This window comes from Ursus americanus, chromosome 3, assembly GCF_024610735.1.
Source record: "Ursus americanus isolate L20-20 chromosome 3, mUrsAme1.1.p, whole genome shotgun sequence".
NCBI lineage: Eukaryota > Metazoa > Chordata > Mammalia > Carnivora > Ursidae > Ursus > Ursus americanus.
In genome coordinates this window covers 72093893-72110937 of record NC_142129.1, presented here as the reverse complement: position 1 = coordinate 72110937, position 17045 = coordinate 72093893, and the positions used below count along the sequence as shown (strand labels likewise).

General features: G+C 36.7%; 1 protein-coding gene across 1 annotated transcript in view; it reads left to right on the top strand.

Annotated features, from left to right (window-relative positions):
* Positions 1-412: 412 nt before the first annotated feature.
* The window catches only part of ZNF804B (zinc finger protein 804B), a 95625-nt gene continuing 78992 nt past the window's right edge, over positions 413-17045 (top strand). The window contains exon 1 of the mRNA XM_087861100.1: positions 413-553. The gene's annotated coding sequence lies outside the window, so the exon portion shown is untranslated. The remainder of the gene's footprint in view (positions 554-17045) is intronic.

Genomic DNA, 17045 nt, shown 5'->3' with positions numbered 1-17045 from the left:
TATTTATTTGAGAGAGAGAGAGAGATCGCAAGTATGTGAGTTGGGGGAGGGGAAGAGGGAGAGAATCTTCAAGTAGACTCTCCACTGAGTGGGAAGCCCAAGATGGGGCTCGATCCCATGACCTGTGAGATCATGACCTGAGCCCAAACCAAGAGTCAGATGCTTAACCAAGTGAGTCACCTAGGTGCCCCAGGTATGGCCTTCTTTGAGAGAGTTCATTATTATTTGTTGGTAAGTTAGGAATAAGGCTGAGCTGAAAGTTATTTCCAACGTGCCATTATTTTCCCAAAACTGATGAGCCTCACCATATTCTTTCAGTCACAATAAAATTAAATAACAATTGGATTAACCGGAGATCTGGTTATGCTATTAGAGAGAAATATAACCAACATTTTTGCCTTCTTTAAAGGATTTTCCAGAAAAGGAGAAGTCCACAGCAAAGGCCCTGGAAGATGTAAAGGCAAACTTTTACTGTGAATTATGTGACAAGCAGTATCACAAGCACCAGGAGTTTGACAATCATATTAATTCTTATGATCACGCTCATAAGCAGGTAAGCCAGAGTGGGGGGAATCCTTCTCATTCCTAGGTTTATACCTTCAGAATAGAATGTGTGCATTTGGCCTTATTTATTGACATCTAAGATACTCCGGTGAAACCATTTTATTTATTTATTTTACTTGAAAGGTTGTTTTCTGTTTAAATGTTAGGTGAAATATTTTTTTCCTAGAAGTATCATAGAACTGTAGATGAATTTAAAGATGATCTAAAAGTAGACTGATACTTGAGAATTATACGTATGGGGAACCCAGAACCCAGTAAAAAGAGTGTCATATTTAAAACCACCTAACTAGTCAGTGGCAGAACAAGAACTTGATAGAATCTATTATAGGGTTCTTTCAAAACTTCTGAGGTTTAGGGAATCCTAGGACTGTGGGAAAAATAATTCTCAAAATACCCTCTTAAGAGAGTCAAAATGGTTACTTAATAGATGAACCATTGCAAATGAGCAAACAAAAATTTGGGGAGACTAAGTTGAGAGGTAATTCAGATAGTAATGCTTCATTTCTTTTTCTTAAGACGTCATATATGTACATTATCTGTTTAGATATTATATACATGGCTACTAATATTCTCTATTTCCATCTCTCCATGAAAGAGGAGGCTATTATTCTTATCCTGTTAGATTTTATCCTTGTTGCATGAGGTACAGAGATACTGGCCATTTAGGAATTGGGGGGCTTAAATACCTCTAAGAAAGAAATCCCACTTGGCCAGAGGATTATTGCTGAGAGCTGTAAGGAGGTACACACTCCTGATGCAAATCAGACCTGATATCTTGGAATGTGTGGGTAAGTCTTGTATAATCTAGACCTAAAATATTTATTCAGAGTAAGCAACAATAAATATTTTGACTAACATTGCCAGTATTTACTGAGTGCACCAAAAATATTTGGCCTTGAGAGATGTAAGGAATTGGTTTCTAACTTTAAAGATGTAGCATGTGTCTATAATTGGCCATATTTCTCAGACAAGAGCAAGGACATGGGATAAACTGTTTTAGGACTGTGATTCCCAAATCTTAGTGTGCATCTTAATCACTTTGGGACTTAATAATGCAGATTCCCGGACTCTCCTTCAGGTATTGTAATTCAATAGCTCTGAGGGGGCCCAAGAACTTGCATTTCAAAATGATACAAAATGGAATTTTCCAAGCATATTTAAAACTGAACCACCATCCAACTCCAGCCCCAATCTCCTTTCCTTTCTATCCCCACTCCTCACCCCCCCACACCTGCCACCACTGTGTATTATTTTGAAGCAAATTCCAGACGTCATGTTATTTCGTCTGAGTGGGTTTTAAGATGGAGAACGGTGCTTACATGACATAGCCATTATCATACCTAAAAAGTAACAGTAGTTTCTTAATATCAGTTGGTGATCTTGTTTCTTTAGTTGTTTCATAAATGATTTTTAAATTTGGGTTTCTTGAAATCAGGATCCAGAAACATCCACACTTTTGGTTGACACGTCTTTAAGTTTCTTTTAATATATATTTAAACGACAGGTTTTCCATTCCCTCTTTCCATTTGACTTCTTGAAATTTATCTGCTGAAAAAACTGGATATATTCAGGGTTTTGTTGAAGACAAGCCAGTGCTGTCTTTTTTTCATTTTCTGTGTCTTCTGTATTTCTTTTAAAGTGATTGTTACATATAGAGATCTGATCAAATTTCAGGTCATATTTTTTTCTTGGCAAAAATATATCACAAGGCATTTTGTATCCTTCCATAGAGAGGCATATGATGTCTAGTTGTCTCTATTTTTATGACTGTAAGTTTGAGAAATGGGTTTAGATGCTACCAGTTTGATCCATCCATCATTAAGCACATCACTTACATTTTTCCACTAATGGTTTTGTAGCCATAGACGATCATTTGTTTAAATCCCGTACTTCATTTGGAGTTGTAAAATGATGATTCTAATTCTATCATCCTTCTGCCATTTATTAGATGTAATATGTCTATAAAGAGAAATTTCCTATAAGCATCACTCCCAGAGGATTTTATATAGGTGGTCTTTAGACTATATATATTCCCCGTGTCTAAAGATAACTGGGAATTTAGAGAAATAAGTAACCAGAGAAGGTTCTCATGGTTACTCATAGCTACATTTGATCTGTGCTTTAAACATACATAAGTAGATGTTGAAATAGAGGGTGAAGATGGGATGGCATCCTTGACCGTGGAAACAGAAGAATCTAAGGTGTGGAAATAGAAGAGCATAGGGCATCTTTTCAAAACAGTCGAAAGTATTTGGACTACAAAGGGAATGAATTCTCTGCACCTGATCTATGTACCACAGCCTCCCTTGCACTCTGAAACTCTACCTGATGAATTTCTCTTTTTGTTAGTTTCTTCAGTCTTCTTTCCATTGGCTTTCCAACATGTTGAAAAAACCACCTTTCTTCAGTCCTTCTATTTCATCTGTGCACCTATTTGGATTTTTGTTTTATTTTGTTTTGTTTCTGTAGGTTTACCAGTGATTGAGTTTCAGCTACATGCTATTGTGCTAGTTGTAAAAAAATGGAACAATTTTGTCTTTATCTTCAGAGAGCCTACATTCTAACTGGGGAGACAGACACATCAACATGTCTTTAAAACACACTGATTTAAGTGTTCTAGAACTTGTATACCTAAGATATCAAGAGAACCTACAAATCTGATTTAAGAAAGAAGAGATGACAAGTGAGCTGGAATTCTTAAAGAATGAATAGAAATGAACCACATAGTCAAGGATGGTAGGTCCTGTCTGATAGAAAACCTTTATCAGGACATGTGGCATGACCGATACACAGAGAAACTACAAAATATCCACTATGGCCACTAAAGTCACTGTCAATATCCTGAGGAGCTCTTTAAAAATCTTTGAAACTGTATCTCATTTCTGTCATTCTTTTGCAATAGCTTGCTCTCATTCTTCATTTTGCAATCTCTTTTCACCATTCATATTTAATCTCACTCTTGAATCTGCTAGGACCTTCGAACTGGACTCCCCACCTCCAGTATTTTCCCTCCTTCAAACCAGGCTATCCATGTAGGCTGAATTAATCTTCTTAAACTACCACATTCAATGGGTGATGACTGACTTTTTCAAAAGTCTGAGCTACTTAGTCTCTCAATTCAAAACGTCCACAGTCTGGCTTTTGCTTCCATTTCCAGATTTATCTCCTGCAACTCCAGAATTTCCCTACAGTTTCTCAAAAGATGCCTTATGCTTTCCCACCTGCTCATGTTGGCTCGTAATCTTCCCTCTGCCTGGGATGTCCTCCCATCGCGTGGCTGTATTTCAACATATGCTCCTGCGTATTTAATGAATAGATTGACAATTTATATCTGGATATTCAAAGAGCTGAAATCTCATGGTAAGGGGATTTAGCAGCATTTTCCAAATTCTCTTTGACCAAAACCTATTAACGTTGTGCAGAATTTTGTCCAAGCTGCCTGCTTTGGAAAACAATGGAATAATTAAATTTTCCATAGACCTTGGAAGACTGCTTTCTTGGGTGATGTTGAAATACTTTTATCTAAAGATTTCTCTTAACCCCAAATTTTGACAATAACTTGAATTTTAAATGAAGCTGAGTTTACAATTTCCCTTTTAAATGAAACTGAATTTTATGTACAGAAAAGGGAAGTATGCACTAAGTAAAACATGCAAGTCTTTTTTTTTTTTTTTTTCAAATTCCAGAGTTAAATATGTCTATTTGGTTCTTGCTTCAGTAAGGGCTCTTCTTGATTGTGATGATGATTATAATGATAGTGGTGAGGATTTGGCTGAGAGCATTTTTTGGCCTGAGTAATATGAATAGCTTCTATAATTTTATTTTCCATGTGGATTCAGACAAAATATCTAGCCTCTTCTGTTGAACTTCCAACAAGATGGTCTTTTTGGTATACTCTGAAGTGTGAATCTAAATTCACATGAAATTAATGCTTTTACTCATTAATAGAAGAGCATAGAGCTGGAAGCAACGAATCTGAATTCTTATAATTATTTAGGATCCTTCAGTTTAGTAAGTGATTTCTAAAGCTTTTATATTGTCTTGTATCTAAATAGCAGTATCATGTGTTATTTTATTTCAAAGATTATATTATTCAGGAATATATTGTAATTCTAGGGAAGTAAGTCAATACATAATTTTAAAGAATAAAGTAAAATAGTCTGAGATTCATAGCTTTAAATAATTCCAAAATAAAGATATTTTTCTTAGGTATTATTGGTAGAGAAGGATAGCTTATCAGTAAAAAAGCTGATTTTTTAAATTTATTCAATAAGGGGAAAAATTAATTTTTAGCTCTGACAACCCAACTCTCATATAACTCACATTTTTGAAAATAACTCAGTTGTGTTAACTATTGCTTTGAACTTCTTATAATTCCACGTAAATGTTGAGCATTACCATTAAAACAATTTGAATGTATGTACAAATTACAGTCACTTGGATGAAGATAGCAGTGTAACTATTAATATAGCTAACATGTTAATAACAACTAATTCCTTGTGAGACTATCGACAAGTCATAATTCCTTTCTCAAGACGGTGAGCCGCAAGCATATAATACTGAAATGAAAACCACACATCCTGGCATGCAGCAAAAATCGCTCCTGCCCCAGAGACATCCTGGCTCATCTCAATTTAGAAAAAACAAAGGAGGCTGATCCCCATACAAATAACCCATAAAAATATCTTTAATAATAAAAAACAAATCCACTCTTAGATCCTCCACCTGTGACATTTAATCCCCCTAATCTTCGTTTGCTTCACAATTGGATTTATTTTCACTCAGGAGGAGCTGTTCACTTGTCAAGCCTGAATTTGAACTCCAACTGATTCATTCTTAAAATATTGTTTTGGATTCTCCCCAGCTGTACCTGCACAGGATAAAATAACAGAACAGAATCATCTTTGCCATCTTGTCTCCGAGAGGAAAGACAGCCAAAACTGCTAAAGAAATTCAGTCCAATTACGCCTTGCTTTGTTCCTACAATATGATTTATATTTTCTCCAGATACTGCCCAAATTAGCCTGATAATATATTTCAGCATAGCATCTTTAAGTTACTAGTCCTCTTAATGTGGCAACAAAACTTCAAGGTCTAGTTAATTTGTAGGGTCAGCAAGATTGAAGAAATGTAAACTCAAGTAACTGGAATGGAAATTCTCAGAAACATATATGTTAGTAAAATAAAATACTACTTATCTCTGTTTATATTTTGCATTCTATAAACTCAGCTTTATGAGATATATATAGATATATATATGAGATATATATATAGATATATATGTAGTTATATATATATAGATATATATCTATATATATATATCTTCCTTCCTTCCTTCCTTCCTCCCTGCCCCCACCCCTTAGAATCAGCCCCAAAAAACAATGTATATAAAAGACCCAAATCTGATCTTAGCTTCCAACTCATCATTCAGCTCTCTTAAAATACTGCTGTCACCCTGGCTAAGAGGGTTTTGATCTTAAGGTTGTCTCCTGAAGGAAAAATAAATTAAAAATCTATATTCTGGCTCTTCCTGTATCTCAAATGTACCAAGTACTTTCCTGCCTTGAGACATTTAGCATATATCTCTCTGCAGTGTTCTTCCATCTGACCCCCCACTTCCTGGTTCTTCTCTGCGTTTGTGTGGTGGCTCAATGTCACCTTCTCTGAGGGATCTCTCCTTTGCGCTCTACCTCAAGTGGACAGTTGTCAGTTCTCCAAATCTTAGTATCTTGTCGGCACTTAGTGGTCAGACTCAACATATGCTGGCTCTCTAGAGCCAATTGTTCAACGTATGAGAATAATGTGAGCTGGTTCTTAAACCATCGGTAGCTTGAAATCAGCCATGGTATGTGGTGGGAAATTCACAAGCACTACAAACAGGGATTGTTGGGTTTTGTTTGTTTTTTCCAGAATGTTGGTATACCAGCACACCATTGCTTACTACTCTGTAAAAACTTTTTTTTTCTTTTTGATTTTTTAAAATCCTCTCCCCTCTTCCCTCTCTGTAGCACTACAGAGAGAATAGCAGGGTACTGTTGGTTCTATTGGCCACGCCTCCCTGTCTCTCTCAAATGGAGATCTGTGTCTAGCACATAGTAATGACTTCATAAATATTTTTTAAAAAGAATGAGTAACCAAATAAGTTTCTACAATTGACCATGCTACTCTGTCCTACATCAGTATATTCATCCACCATTGATTAATTACATCTTTTTTCCCAGTCTTACTGAGAAATAATTGACATATATTAATGTGCAAATTTAAGGTATATAGCATGATGGTTTGATTTACATATATTGTGAAATGATTACAAAAGAAAAAAATTTCCCTTTATGGTGAGAACTCCTAGGATTTACTCTCTTAACTTTTCTATGTATTATATAGCAGTGTTAGCTGTAGTTATCATGTATGTTACATCTCTGGTACTTATTTATCTTATAACTGGACTTTTGTACCTTTTGACCATCTTCCTCCAATCTCCACTCCCCCTGCTCCACATCTGGTAACCACAACTCTGATCTCTTTTTCTATTAGTGGTGTGTGTGTGTGTGTGTGTGTGTGTGTGTTTAAGATTTAACGTATAGGTGAGATCGTACAATATTTGTCTTTTTCTGAATTATTTCACTTAGTATAATACCTTCAAGTTTCATCCACATCACAAACGATAGGATTTTCTCATTTTTGTGGCTGAATAATGTTCCATTGTGTAATGTCCATGGATATTTAAGTTGTATCCATGTCTTGGGTATTATAAATAATGTATCTATAAACATGGGGTGCAGTTATCTTTTGAGTTTGTGTTTTTGTGTTTTTTGAATATATTGTTCCAGAACTGGAATTGCCGGTCATATGATAGTTTTATTTTTAACTTTTTAGGGATCCTCCTCACTGTTTTCCTTAGTGGCTGTAACAATTTACAATTCCACCAACTATGCACAAATGTTTGCTTTTCTCCACATCCACACCAGCATTTGTTATCTCTTGTCTTTTTGATGATATACATTTTAACAGACATAAGACGGTACCTCATTGCGGTTTTAATCTGCATTTCCCTAATGTCTAGGGATGTTGAGTATCTTTATTTTGTACTGTTGCTTTTTTGTACGCATTCTTTGGAAATAGGTCTATTCAGGTCTTTGGCCCATTTTTAAATAGAGTTATTTGGGTTCTTTTGCTATTAAGTTGTATGAGTTCTTTATATATTTTGGATATTAACCCTTTCTCAGATATATGGTTTGCAAATATTTTTTTTCCCATTCCATAGGTTGTCTTTTCACTTTGTTGATGGTTTCTTTTGTTGTGCAGAAGAAGTACTTTAGTTTCATTTAGTCCCACTTGTTTATTTTTTTATTTTGCTGCTTGTTTCTAGTGTCATATCAAAGAAATCATTGCCAAAGGCTATGTCAAGGAGCTTTACTCCTGTTTTCTTCTAGGGGTAGAATTGTGTCTCTGCTTCCTTGTCTGGGTGGGCAGGGAAGGGATTGCTTCAGGCAACTCAATTTCTTGAACAAGGTTTCCCACTGAGGAGCTGGGGCTACCCTCAGCCTTGGCTATGGATTACTCCCTCTGCCTGTATGCCCTCTACTGGATTTGATCTGGGGGCAATCCATTCTGTCCACGCACCTCTCTGCTCAAGCATCCCTGGACCACACAGCTTCAGCGAGTTGTGGCCAGCCCCTGTGGTCAGATGGAGCCTGGAGACACTCTCCACAAATGGGGCTGTGACTCAGCTCCCTGCCTGGATTGGGCAAACCAGGCTCTAGAACCAGCAAAACTCATTTTGAGGATCCAAATCAGGCGGATTTGGAGTTCACTGGCCAGAGTACACCACTGATCTGGTTCTGCAAATGAGCAAAGCCTCTGGTTTGGGTTACTACTTGGGCATATCAGGTGGGTCCCCCAAGATTTATATGCTCACTGTTGCAAGCCCTTCCCACATTCCCAGTAGCTGAGACCACAGAGTACCCTGCAGTACCTGTGGGGCCAGATCAGAGTTGGGGCTCTCACAAGTGACCAATAATGCTGTTGGTGCTGGTTGTCCCCTAGGTTCTCTCCCCCCCACACACACCCCCGGAGGAACCAGAGGATTAGGGGAGATCTCTCCACATGGTCCTTCACTGGCTTGGGGGAGGGGCAATATGGTCAAGATGTAGCTGCTTCTCTTCCCCTTCTAATGTGGTCTGTCTTGGTCACTGAAGGGGGGGGGCTTCATCCTCACTCCCATTTTCTACGATTCTCTTTGTGGTATCTTATTTTTAAATAGTTACTAATTGTTCTTCTTGTGAAGGGAAGTGAAATCAGGAACAACTTGAATTGTCATCTTGGTGATGTCACTCCTTAATCACTTCTTAAGTAGAGAGAGTGAATGTGTAGTAAACAAGATGGGACCTCCAATCCCAGGTTCTTTGTAATTATTGAAGAAAAGTTGTCATAAAAACCCCTTTTTATAATTTAGAAAATATTTGAGCTCTTATAAATGCTGATGTGGTGTGCCCCTTTAAGAATTTTAGACTTTATTTTATAGAAAATTGCTAGTCTTCAAGGGCTTCTAAGCAAGCAAATAATATGATCAGAGTTGTGATCTAGAAAAATAAATCTAGAAGCAGTTTAAGGGATGGTACACAAGGAGAGAGTTTAGCTCTGTGATCAGATATGAGGCTAAGAGCCCACGAGAGATGATCAGAACAATTAGCAGTGACAAGGAGAGAAAGTGTGAGAAGGGGTGCACTTAAGAGATTGTCAGTGGCTTGAGTCACATGAACACATGGGCTACATCACTGATAATCCTAAATACAAACTTGGAGAGGTTTTTTTTTTATTTAAGGTTGTCAAATATGATAAAAGAATGTTACTACCCAACATTGACAAGATGTGAGAAAATAAACACTGTCAAACAATCCTTGTGAGGATATAGTGTTTCAGTCTTTTGATGTTCAGTTTGGATTATTTATCAAAAGCTTTAAAATGGGAATTTTCTATCAACAATTCCATCTGGCATGTATTCTAGAAAAAAATAAATGAATTCCAAGATTTATGTATAAGGAAAAACACTGGAAGCCTTCTAAACATACAATGAAAAAAAACGTTATGACTAAACTATGACACATGTAAAGTGGACTGCTTTGTAAAAATTAAAATTGTGTTTTGGATCTATATTTTACACAAAATTTAATTACTAAAAGGAATGCTTGAATACTTGTTTACTTATTTACTTTTTTAAGAATTTTTTAAAAGATTTTATTTATTTGAGAGGGAGAGAGAGAGAACTCAAGCAGGGGGGAGGGGCAGAGGGAGAGGGAGAAGCAGACTCCCTGCTGAGCAGGAAGCCTGAAACTGGACTCAATCCCAGGACCCTGAGATCATGACCTGAGCCAAAGGCAGGTACTTAACCAACGGAGCCACCCAGGTGCCCCTGAATACTTGTTTATATAAAAAATTAAAGACAGGCGCCTGGGTGGTGCTGTCGGTTAAGTGTCTGACTCCTGATTTTGGCTCAGGTTGTGGTCTCAGGGTCATGAGATCAAGCCCCATGTTGGGTTCCATGCTCAGCATGGAGTCTACTTAAGACTCTCCCTCTCTCTCTTTCTCTCCCCTACCCACTCTCTCTCTCTCTCTAAAATAAATAAATGAAAAAAAAACCAAACAAAAAAAACCCACAAAAATTAAAGAATACAGAAGTAGAGAACAATGAGTAAAAATATATAGTAACAATTTGGTCCCTATCTTTTTAGATAAATCTCTAAATATTTACATCAAATCATAAACTTTTGTCTAAAATGTAAATATAAAATGTGATTATATTATATATATTATTCTGCCTTCATACATTTTCACTTATATCTTGTCAGTCCATACAGATTTATATTTTATTGTGTTGTTAAGTCAATACCCAGAATTTATATCATTGTGACTTGTAAGTTGTTTTTTCTTTGGAGCTTCATAGGTACTATGATTACTTTATGATGTTTTCTTTCTTGCACAGCTCTCTCCTGGAGTTAGAAATTGCCTAAGACTTATATTTCCTCAGTTTTATGCTTGTTACTAATTTATCTCTGAACTATCTACCATAGATAATAGCAAAGTCTTAATATAAAACATCAAATACATGGGGCAATAGATCAGTTCTATTTTGATTTCCCCCCCTTCTTATTTTGAAATGCGTGGTAGAGTCTTCTGACTCTCAGCTCCAGTCCGAGTAGACTGCACGCCATTCCTGCTGCCCGGCTATGTGCTCTTTATCATCATCCTGTGACTGCTTTTGCTTCTTCCCGAGATTGTATTTCTCATTTTCTTGATCTCATGACTTCCCCTATCTTATTTCCTCCTTTCAGTGAAACCTAGTCTCCACAAGCTTCCTTTACATACAAGGTAAAATTCGGGGCCCATGTCTTTCAGTAAATGTAAATGTGTTTATTCTACTCTCATACTTGATTTATTTTTCAACCAGGTTTCAGCTTTTAATGTTGCTGTTGCAAAGTTATATGTCATTTTCAGTCCTAATCCTTTCTTTCTGAAAACTTGTGGACATGTCTCTTCATCATTTCTTGTCGTAACCAACGTTTATTTACTGCCAGCTATGGGCCAGACACTGCTCCACATACTGGGAGTAGGAAACCTTCTAATCACCTCCATCCTTGCAGAGCTGACATCATAGTAAGTGCCGGAAAACAGAAGAGGGAGATAGAAATAATAAAATATATAGAGCACTGGATAGACCTATGTGCTATGGAGGAAAATAAAAGAGTATAGTGTGCAGGAAGTGGTGTGGGCAATAGAATTTTAAGTAAGGGTTTCAGTGAAGACCTGTATAAAAAGATGATAATAAGCAAAACTTAGAAGATACAGGGAGCCGTTGATTTATCTGAGGGAGAATATTCCAGACAGAGGGAAAGTCACATGTGAAGTCTGGGAATTAGGGCCATGCACACTGTTCCAAAGACTTCTCACCTGCTAACATCCTACCATGACTTTGGTATGAGTCACTTTCCAATTACCGTGCAGGCCATGCCATGGAACATTTCAATTAAGAAAGTCATATCATTTGTTTTGGGAATTTTCTAATAGTGTATTGGATGATTTCCTCATCTGCTCCCTTTCTTCTCTTCCAAAATTCTCGTTTGGATATTAGAATTCCGGAGTGAATTTTCCAAATTCCTTATTTTTCTTACTATTTTCAGTGCTTTAGTGTTTATGTCAACATTCTGGGAGATTTGCACAATTCTATCTTCCAATTTTTCTACTGAACATTATTTTATATTGTATGTGTGTGTAGGTATATGGGGAAACAGTGAGAGACAGAGAGAGTGAAAGAGAGCAAGTGAGTGCACATTTGGTTTGATCCACGGTTCACATGCAAGAGGCATTCCTCAAATATTTTGTAATACTTGGCTATTTACCTGACACTCTTATTTATAACTGAGGGACCAAAAATTTGATTGGAAAGTTTGTGTGCATGGGTTGAGTTTGGCAGATGGCAATCTTCAGTATGGTGTGATAGGGTAGTAATATTTTTTTTTTCATTGAGTGACCTCCAAGTGTCAATATCTATGAAGCTTTTGGAAGTCGTGAACAGAAAAGAAATTTGAAATCTCACTTGTATGTAAATTTTCACTTAATCTCCTTATTTTAAATGGTTTTATAGCTTAGTCCTAAGCTGTAGGATGTTCCTAAGACTAAATCCTACCTGGTTCAGTATCTCCAGAGAGCAAACCTCAATTTTCTGCCAGAGTAGGCTAGGGGACATGCTGGCCCTTCTGCTCTTTTGAAAACTTTAACTGGTTTTCTTATTTCAAGTCCCAACCTCCACTTTTCCAGTTTTACTTCCCTAGCAAAAGTTTGCTGGATTAATGTCAGCTACCCTCCTCTTGGCTGTTAGTCTACCTTGTCTATTACATTGCATATCCTCCCACCCTCCCCCTTTCCCCCTCCCATCCTTCTTTCCTTCCTTCCTTCCTTCCTTCCTTCCTTCCTTCCTTCCTTCCTTCCTTCCTTCTTTCCTTCCTTCCTTTCTCTGTAGGCCAATATGTTTTTTGTTTCTTAGTAAAATAGAGCCAACACTCTATTCCTCAGAAAGTTATTGTGACAATTAGTGAAAAAATGCATGAAAATCTTAACCCAGGGCCTAGCATATAGTAAGTGCTCAGTAAAGCAGATGGAGGCATATTGCATAAGGCGTGCTTTCCAAAAGAAGCTAGAGTCTCATTTCTCAAGAATATTATTTGAGGGATTCTTTCATCAAATCGGGGGCTAACCTGGAAGACCTGGAGAGAGAGAGCATGGGGGGAGGGGCAGAAGGAGAGAGAGAGAGAATCTCAACCTGACTCCCCACTGAGTGTGGAGCCTGACGTAGGGCTAGATATTCATGGCCCTGAGACCATGACTTGAGTCAAAATCAAGAGTTGGGGCGCCTGGGTGGCACAGCGGTTAAGCGTCTGCCTTCAGCTCAGGGTGTGATCCCGGCATTATGGGATTGAGCCCCGCATCAGGCTCCTCCGCTATGAGCCTGCTTCTTCCTCTCCCACTCCCCCTGCTTGTGTTCCCTCTCTCACTGGCTGTCTCTATCTCTTCAAATAAATAAATAAAATCTTTTTTAAAAAAATCAAGAGTTAGACGTTCAACCTACTGAGCCAGCCAGGTGCCCGAAATCTTTTTTTAACAATAAATCTTTTATCTCTGAAGTTATGATTGTGTAAATTTGTAGTTAAATACAACTTTAGGTCATTTGATTTAATCTCAGGCTGAGACTTGTCAGTGGGAAAAAAGTAATTTGCTGCTAGTGTTAGATCCTTGGAGACACAACACCTATCAGGCTTTTACTTTCTGAACACAATCCAACAACGTCACTTTGATGTATATCAGATGTCAGATATCGTGAAAAACCATACAGCAGAGTCTTGGTTCTTTACCATGTATATGCTTTTTGCACTTGCAGATCTATAGGTTCACTTTTCCTAGCCTATTTTTTTAGTTTTTCAACTTCGGTTCTAGTTTCTCGACATAATATTTCAGCATATTATGACAACTCCATACTGAATGAATTGTGCATAAAATTAATGCTGCAATGTTTAATGATAGCTTCTATTATTGCATTATTCAAGATTTACAAATGACAATATTATTCTCTTCATCTATTAAGTATTATCCATTAATTATCTGGCATTAGATGATAATATATACAAATTATTTGGTTATATGTATTATATAAATTAATCTGATAATTTAAGTGATATATATATATAAATTAATATATACATATATAAGTTAACGTGGTAATTTAAATGATAAAATTATACCCATTAAAATCAAATAGCCAAAATATTGCAGATCTGTAGGTCAGTTCAGAGCTCATTGCCCACAAGTGTCGATAAGGCCAGAGACTAGAAGGCAATGCATGATGTGTAAATCAGTTCTAATGAATTATTTATTTCTTATTTCCATGTAATTCTGTCGGATATGGCATTCATTCAGTAATTCACTCTTTCAGTCATTTGTTCAAAAATCATTTGTGCTAGGTACTGTATATTCTGTAGATGTAAAAATAAGTACACATTTCCAGTTTCTGGTCCATTATGTACAGAATTTGGAATTGTCACTCCCATCCACATAACCAGACAAAAATTAAACAAACTGAGAAATCAACAACTCTTCCTGGATCTACCAGAGAACTGAGGTTTACAGAGCAAATTGCTTTCCCCAAAATTGGGCAGGTGGATTTCGGAAATTACCACTTAGCAATGCTAAAGTGTGGGAATTTTGAGGAAATCAGTAGGAGTGTACGGAAACCTAACCTATAATTAAGAAATTGCTGGAGGCTCAGTGCGGATAATTTTGAGGTAAAATTTGTGTGGGAGAGGGAGGGCCATCTCAAGCAGACCAGGCTTTTATAAATTTTGCCTCTGAGAGACCTATCTTGTTCTCAAAGTAAAGAGAGAAAAAAATCCCCTTCTGCTTCAGGCAGGGGGAGAGGAAAAATAGCCATTTAAAAATGTGTCAGAGCATTCTGCGTTTCTTAACATGACATGCCCTCAAGGAAAAACAAAAAACAAAAAACTGTTTTGCCAACCTCAGGGGAGAGAAATACCCATCTCCTCCTTTAGTCTTCCTGTCTCCACTAAGGGTGGCGAGGGAGGGGGAGGCCAGCCCTGAGAAACACTTGAGAAAGTCGTAGCCCAACAGGTCACTAAAGGCTGAGACCTAATCACAGGAGTACAGAACACTTCTCTTCCTCCTGCTGACACCTTACCACCACATCAGTAGAGCTCCTGCAGAGTGGTAGAGGAATACAGCAGAAAGAATGGCATATCTCCAACCATGTTTAAAAAACCTCTAGAGAAACCCAAAGTCAACAGAGGAGATAAATACATGGACACCAGATGAAATTTTAGCCTCTGATGAAATTATAGCTTCAAGAAAAGGAAATAGCCAAATCCCTAGCTGGTTATACGTAAAACCTCACCCTTACGGCGTCTTTGCCTCAGTTTCACCTACCCAATACATCATGTCTGGCTTTCAAGAAAGTAATTGCAAGACATATTAAACAACGAAAAGCAGAGTTTGAAGAGACAGAAAAAGAATTCAAACAAGACTCAAATGTGGCAAAGATGTTGGCATTATCAGACTGAGAATTTAAAACAACTATGATGAATATGCTAATGGCTCTAGTGGAAAAAGTGGACAACATACAAGAACAGGTAGTTAATGTAAGCAGAGAGTTGGAAACTTTAATAAAGAAGCAAAAGGAATGTTAGAAATAATAATTTTAAAAACTGCAGCAGAAAAGAAAGCCTTTGAGTCATTCAATAGATAGGACAGAGCTCAGGAGACAAACAGTGAACTTGAAAGAATGCCTATTAAAACTTCCAAAACTGATAGGAAAAGAGAAAAAAATATATGAAAAAGACAGATAATCCAAAAATTGTGGGAAAATTACATAAAATATAAAATACTTGTAATGGTATTACCTGAATGAGAAGAAAGAAAGAGAGAGAGAAAAAAAGAATCAAGCAAGAAGAAGAAATATTTGAAGTAAACATTACCAAGAATTTCTCAAAATTAATTATGGACAGTAGACTACAGATCCAGGAAGGTCAGAGACACTAATCAGAATCTTAGAGAAAATACAAAAATCTACAACTAGGTGTATCATATTCAAACTGCAGAAAATCAGACAAAGAGAAAGTAAATGAATAAAGACTTTCTCAGACAAATAAAAATTGAGGTAATTTATCACCAGTAGACCTGCCTTAAAAGAACTGTTAAGAGAAATTCTACAGAAGGAAAGAAAATAGGTCTGTCAGAAACTCCATCTACAAAAAGAAAGGGAGAGCATTAGAGAAGGAATGATGAAGGTAAAATAAAGTCTTATGTTTTTTTTTTGTTCTTAATTGATGTAACAGATAACCATATGTTCCAAGTACTGCCAACAATGTATTCAGTGGTTACAGCTTATGGATAAGGGACATAAATGCCAGCAATTCTGTAAGAAGCAGGAAGAAGGGATTAGAAACACTGTGTCATAGGATACTTGCACTCCCCATGCAGTGCTAGAGTGCTGTGTGAAAGAAGACAGATTAGTTGTAAAAAAATTTTTTTTTGCAAAATCAAGGACAACTGCTACAATGAGTAAAAAAGAAGTATAATTGATATGTGAAGAGAGGAGAAAAAATAGAATCCTGTAAAATAACCAACCCAAAACCAGCAAAGGCAGAAAAAGAGTGGAAGACAAAAGCAAAAAATAAGCAAAGAGCAGGAGGAATGTATAGAAAACAGTGACAAATATGACAGATATTAATCCAACTATATCAATAATCACTTTAAATGTTAATGGTCTAAATTCACCAATTAAAGACAGATTGTCAGAGTTAATTTAAAAAAAGAGAAGAGACCCAATTACATGTTGTTTAGAAGACCCACTTTAAGTATGAGGATACATATATTTTTTAAAGCAAAGTAATGGAGAAATATATCCCTTGCTAACATTAATCAAAAGAAAGTTAGAATAGCTATATTTATTTTAGACAAAGCTGACTTCAAAGTGAGGGAAATCATCAGGGATAAAGACAGCATTACATAATGATAAAGAGGTTAAATCACCAAGAAGACATAGCAATACTTCATGTGTATGTGCCTAACAACAGAGCATCAAAAGATGTGAAACAAATTTAAAAGAAATGCAAGGAGAAATAGATAAATTTATTACTAACTTCAAGAAACCAACACTTCTCTATCAGTAATTGATACATCCGGCAGGCAGGAAATCAATTAAGAAGGTAGTTGAACTGAAAAATGCCATCAGTCAACTTGATCAGTTGATATTCTTTTTAAGCTCACATGAAGCATTCAGTTAGATAGACCACTTTCTGGTCATGAAAAACATCCACATTTTGAAAATAGAAATCACACAAAATTTGTCCTCAGACCAAATGGAATTAAACCAGAAATCAATAACAGAAAGATAGTTGGAAACCTCCACATAATGGGAG